The sequence below is a fragment of the Anomalospiza imberbis genome, unplaced genomic scaffold (genome assembly GCF_031753505.1).
Source record: "Anomalospiza imberbis isolate Cuckoo-Finch-1a 21T00152 unplaced genomic scaffold, ASM3175350v1 scaffold_155, whole genome shotgun sequence".
Lineage (NCBI taxonomy): Eukaryota > Metazoa > Chordata > Aves > Passeriformes > Viduidae > Anomalospiza > Anomalospiza imberbis.
The window spans coordinates 117111-123865 of NW_027099790.1; positions in this window are offsets into that span (position 1 = coordinate 117111).

Genomic DNA, 6755 nt, shown 5'->3' on the forward strand with positions numbered 1-6755 from the left:
ATTGGAATACTTTTACTAATGACATCTGTTAAGCAAATCCAATTCAGAGCAGTTTTAGCCATCCCAACATTATTCTGCTACACACCAATGGGCGAGCGTGATCAGCCTGACGTCAGTGTCTGTCTAGCAGTGGCCATCTGTGGTCACGATGCAGGTACTCAAGTCACATCCTGTTTCCCTTTCCTCCCTCCCCATTTCTGCAGTTCCATTTAGAGATGAGTTCCCCAAAGAAAGGTCGAGGAGTATAATCTCTCCTGTACTCACAGTCCTTTGGAGATAAATACACAAAGACATAGCAGAAACAGACAGAAGTTCCTTTCTCAGTCAAAGAGATTGGCTAACACTGTTTAAGGGAGACAATTCTGAAGATGGTGGGAGTGACAGAGGTACATCTTTGCACAAATTTGAAAACACAGACATTCTGCTTTCTGAACAAAATCCTGGCTATACCAGAATTTTGCATGGTGTTGAACCACAGAGTTTGAGAGCTAAGAGGTTATTGAAGGCATCAAAATTTTGTAATTAAATTATCTGGCCTTTTTAGGATGGTATTAACTCTTCCTGTGCATCATCCAGGCAACCTGGATTTCTTCCAGAAAGAAAGAAATCTCACTAAATCTGTAACAGAGCATTAGCTTACATGACACCCTACCCCAAAGTAGTAAGTATAAATACTACTAATAAAAAATGTCCCCCACCAGTATTAAATAAAAGCCTGCACTTGTACACTGAGAACATCCCTGGGTCATGTCACCCAGATTTGAATTTGACAAGGGTTGTGTGTGAGGGTGCTTGTGCTGCTCTGTCAAGGGAAGCTCTGGTGTTCCCAGGTTCCCGAGGGATGGATCTGCATTTGGTGTCTATTGGGGCTCGGGGTGCCCAGGGCCACGATGAGTTCCCTGACCGGGCTGGGGACGGCGGGCGGGGCTGTCCTGTGCCGCGCTCTGGGTTCTGTGACATCGCAGGCGCCGTGTCACAATGGGGGCAGCTAGAAAAGGCCCCAGCGGGTGCCGCTGCCCCAGTAGAGCCTGGGCAAGCGGTGAGTGCACAGCAGTGAGGAGACGGGGCTGGGGGCTGGAGGAGGGCTGGGGGAGAAGCGCCGGTACCTGGGGCTGCCCCCGCATCCAGGGCCCAGCCCCGGCGGGAGCGCCTCGCTGAGGGCGCGCTGCTTGCTGGGGCAGCGGTGCAGGCCTTGCCAGCTGCCGGGGGCCCTCTCCTTCCTGCCGCCACATCCCTGCTGCTCCTGCCCCTCATTGTTTGTCTCCATTCCGGCCCCACTGAACCCCTTCTGTGTGTCCTCCTGCAGACCATGGCTTTACTGTCACTGCTCTTCGTGCTCGTGCAAAGCCTGATCCAGTACCCCCAGCCGGCTGGGGATGGGCTGGATGAGGCCACGCACCAGCGAATGAAGGAGCGTCAGGAGCTGCTGGACCGTGAGATGGCTCAGCTGCTGCAGGAGCTGGAGCGGGGGCCCCTGGAGCAGCAGGACGAGGGCTGGGGAGCCGTGCTCTTTGGTGCCCTGCAGCAGTGGCCGTTCTGGGTTCTTGCTGGCGTCCTGCTCTTCTTGGGCCTGTGGTTTAGCTGCAGGAGAAGGAGCTGTGACACCAGCAGCAGCAGCAAGGACCAGAGCTCCTGCAAGACCTTGGGAGATGAGAGGAACAGAACAGAAATAAGACAGCACTGATCCAGAGGAAGGTGGAGAAAACACTGATGTGACTGTGGAGGCAGATGACAGCAGCACTGAAAATGACAGAGAAGGCAGTCCTGTGGCTGTAGGTGAAGGAGACAATGATGATGCCATTGAAGGCAATGACGATGTGAAGGTGAAGGAAGATCTTTGAGCACCTGGCCCGAGATCCTGCTGCCCACCTAGAGGCGCTGAAAGCTTATGGTCAGCTGCGACTTCGCCTCCGGACGCTGCTCTCCAGCCACTGAGAGGAGTTCCCTGCACAGAGCTGTGCTGGGGGGGTCACACCCGATGGCAGCCACTTGAACGCTGCGTAATTGTTGCATTTGTCACTGGCAATCCTGAAGCTGCTTTCCTGCTCCTGCGGAAGGAAGATGCTGCAGCACATGGATTCGTTGTGCAGACACATCTCTGAGTGGCCTTGCCCTTCACCTTCCAGTTACGACGGTGCTGTTGCCTAAGTCTATGAGGCAGAAACTGGCTCCACCTGCACATCCTCACAGAAGAACAGTGACGTTGATGGAGGTTGCTAGAAATATCTCGAAGACAGCAACCTAGTCTGTTAGGGACTTAATGTAGTCATTTAATGAGCTGTAGCTTTAATTAGACTTGTTTCTTAGCATTCCCTCCAGATGCCCTTTAGTCTTGTCAGTGTATAACTATTCTGCAAAGTTACCCTTAGTGTAGAGAAATACCCTACTGTAGTTGCTTGTCTGCTTTTAAATAATATTTGAATATCTGTGTTTGAGAAATTAAGAAAAGAAAATAAGTTTCTCAAATTGCCTGAAATGTGTCATTCTTTGAATTTAACCCTCTGTATTTAGAGAATGTCCTTCCTATACCTCTATCTGAAATAAAAACTTGTTGCAAACAGAGATGTTGGATATATTAATTATGCTGTCTCTCAAGCATTTCCATAGAAACGCTTGAAGCTTGAAGTGAAAATGCCCTGAAGTGCCTGAAATTTTGCAGCAGAGTACTCCTGAATTTTTTAGGAATATTTGGAAAAGTTTTCTTCACACAGTCACTTTTATACGCTCCTGGGGAACAATTCAGTCCTAAGAGTTGAAGTCAGAGAAGTCCCTAACTGCAAAACATGTGGTTTAATACATCTTTTTTTTTTGTCTTCTCATAACCAAGGTTTTGGCACAAAATTGTGACAGTAGAAAGTCATTTTTCTGTTTTTCTCTTTTCTCTATTCCTGGTTATCTGTGTCCTTTCGGAGAGGCCCTGCTGGTCTATTAATATAACCTTTTCCACCAGGCCTATATAATATTGTCTAGCAGTGAGAGCCACTTTCCATGCACAGCTTTATCCATGGTGAGATGCAGCTAAATAAAACATGATTTACTTCTTGCCATACATAGTAGAGATTCATGGTAGATTGAAAACATTTATTCTCTTTGCCTTTGTACCAATACATCAAAGAACAAACAGTGAGATTGCAGGGTGACATCTCAGAGTCTTCTGTGACATCACAGAGCAGCTGTCTGACATCACAGGGTGACAGCTCAGAGTTGTCTCTGTGACATCACAGGGGCTGTGTGACATCACAGGAAATTGTATGACATCACAGGGGCTGTGTGACATCACAGGGGCTGTGTGAGGTCACTGAGGAGGTGACTCTGCCCCAGCCCCCCCTCCCAGTTCCCCCAGAGAAGTCCAACGCTGCTCGTGCACAGCGGGGTCCCCTGTCCCCCCGGGTCCCCCCGCCCCCGGCGCCGCAGCCTCCCCCAAAGGATGTTCCACGAGATCGAGCCCAGAGCCTGACACAGGGCCATGGGGGGCGGGACAGGGGACAGGGACCCCCCGGCAGCGTCCCCGTGTGCCCCAGGGCCAGAGCCTGGCCCAGGGCTCCTTCACCCTGTTGCCAGCGAGGGCTTGAGAGCGCTGAAAAAATCCCCAGCAAGGGAGCAGCAAAAACCAGATTTAATATTGAGCAACAGCACCACAAAGTTCCTTGGCAAGAGTCACTCTGCTCCTGACTGGACACTTCAGGCACAAAAAAGGAAACAAAGCAACAACAAAACCAAACAGAATCCAGGCAATCAAACCAGAAATGAACCAAGAACTGTCCCTGTGTGAGTGTGAGACACAAGGAAATGAGGGCAAGGATAAAAGGAATACAGGCCCAAGAGCTTACAGAGCTCAAACTTAACAGGACTTAACTTATACCTTAACCTTAACTTCCACCTTCAACTTCACAATTTAGCAAAAGAGCAGCACTCTACAGTATTTAACCGAACTTATGATCTATTACTTGGCAATTTCACTGAGAAATAACATTTTACAATATTCAACTTGGCTTATATTTTAAACCTAAGAACTTAGCAAAGAACAACTCTTAGCACAAATTAACTTAGCTTAGACCTTGTGATTTAACCCTACTGACAGGCCTGACTGGCTCAGCTATCCAAGGCACTCAGAGCCCTCAGAGAGCAGCATTTCTGCCACATTTCCCGAGCACAGGCACTCCTGTGTGCACACAGACACAAAGAGTCAGTGCAAGGCACCTGTGAGAAATTCCCCTGAGGACAGGGAAATGCTCCCTGCCGATGCTTTGGCATCTCCCCCAGCGGGGGAAGGGTTGAGCCTGGAGGAGTGGGGGGATCGGCCCAGGCTCCCTCGTTGTTGGGGATCCCCGAGTGCAGCAAACGGGAGAGTTCCCGGCTCGGAGAGGCCCCACTCCGAGGGAGTCGCTGGCCCAGGAGAGCTCCAAGGGGCTCCTTTTGGAGCGCTGTCTGTAGGGCCCCAAGAGAGGGGCTTCAGTGCCAGCAATGTTTCATCCTGGCCACACTTGGCATCCACAGCTTTCTTTGGCAGGGTGAGAACAGGGATGTTGTGCCACCGAGGGAACAAAAACACTTCCCGGGGCTGCTCCTAAAGCAGCCAGGAGCTGGCAGGGCAGCAGCAGTGCCTGGAGCAGACAGTGTTTGTGATGAGCTCCAAGGAGCTGAGCCCAGGGGTTGTTGGCCAAGGCCGAGGCCCAGCGAGCATTTCTCAGCTGGCAGGGCGGCCGGAGAAGGTGGAGGCGGGGGAATAATTCACGCCCTCAGTGTGCTCCCAGTCGCTCCCAGTATTTCCATGTCCGTGCCCCAAGTGCTGCTCCCAGCCCTGATCCCTGGGGATGGGAATGTCCCGCTCCCTTGCCAGGGCAGGGTCACACCTGAGCCAGGTGTGCAGGGCAGGCCCTTGCCCTGACCCCCAGCACTGTCCCAGCTGCAGGATCTGCTTCCCACCGGCCTCTTCCTCCTGCGGCCCCGAGCCCAGCTTGGTGCTGAACAAAGGGGCTGGGCCGGGGCCATCCCCCGGCGGGGGCTGCACACCCCCCTGCCCCCTCCCCAAATTCCCTCTGGGGGAGCAGGAGCTGGGGCTGGAGCCCTGTGGGGAGGGACAAGGGGGTGACAATGGGATAGGGGGTGTCACACACGCTCTGGGGGGACACACACGGCCCCGGGGACCCCCCCATATCTTCTGCAGAGCCAGGACGATGAACCCCACCATGGAGCCACTGACCTCTGGCAGTATCTTGAGGGTGGGGTCTGGTGGCAGCTTTGGGAGTCTGGGGGAGTCACAACCACCCAAAAACGCCCTCCCAGCCCCACAGCCACTCCCAGACTCCTCAAACCACCCCACAGCTCCCAGCCAGGACCCCCCCCCCAACTACTCCCTGCAAGATAAATGACCCCAAGAACCACCAAAACCCGTTTCCATCTCCCCCAGGACCCACCCAAATTCTCTGCAAGCCACACAGCCCTTTCAGGGACCCAAATCTCCCTCATAGACCCTGCCAAGCCCCCTCCCAGCACCACAAATGCCCACAGGATTGACAGAAGCCCTTCCCAGTCCCCCCAGGAGCCCCTAAACTCCCACCTCCCATGGCACTGACCAGGAGAGATTGGTGGACAGGAACATTTACAGCCAGGATCAGCTCGGGTGCTTCAGCAGTGATTTGGGCACTTTGGGGGAACATCCCGGATAGGGAGACCCAGGCCAGGGACTGGGACAGACAATTAGAATTCTTGGAGAACAGGCGGGCTCAGGTGGACACCTTTTGCCGGCACACCTATGAGATTGTGGACATGTCCCCTGCCTTTGATAGCTTCAGAACACCCAAATCCTCCCAAATATTCTATTGAACCAACCCCAAATTCACCCCCAAATCCAGGTAAATGGTGCAGCTTTAGATCTCTTTGCTCAATTTCTTTATTTTCACCCCAGTTTTGGTTGTTTAGAGAGGGTGAAGAAAAAAATTATTGAAATGGAAAAGACCTCCAAGATCATGCAGCACTGCTTGATGCCACCAGAAGAAATAACTGTAAGGAGCGGGTGAAATTTCTTTGGGGTGTAAAGTCAACAAATCGCTTTCTGCCAGTGAATTTCCAGTTTAGATCAGAGTCCTGATGGATGTTCCTGCCCCTGTGTTCATACAGGTGCCTATGGGGATCCAGGAGGACGTGGAGACCACCTTCCAGGTGTCTTCTCAGCAGGGATCACTGGGAATGTGGGTCACCAGGGCTCTGACCAAAGTGGGTCCTCCCATGGGGGATGGAGTTGGAGCAGGGCACGAAGCTCTTCCCACAGCTGAGGCATTTGCAGGGTTTCCCTTACTGGTGCCTCCGTTGGTGTTGGGTCAAGGTAGAGCTCCTGGAGAAGCTCTTCCCACACTGGGGACACTCGTAGGACCTCTCCCCAGTGTGGATGCGCTGGTGGGTGACGAGGTGGTACTTTTGTTTGAAGCCCTTCCCGCAGTCGGGGCAGCGGAAAGGCCTCTCCTCCATGTGAATCCGCTGGTGCCTGAGGAGACTGGAGCTGGTCTGAAACCTCTTCTGACACTCGGGACACTCGTAGGGCCTCTCCCCAGTGTGCATGCCTTGGTGGGTGACGAGGTGGGAGCTGCAGCTGAAGCCCTTCCCACACTCCCCACACTCGTAGGGCCATTCCCCGGTGTGGATCATCTGGTGCTGGATCAGGTGGGAGCTCTGCCTGAAGCTCTTCCCACACTCCAAGCACTTGTAGGGCTTCTCCCCATGGTGAACCTGCTCATGGCCCACCAGCTCCGAGCTCT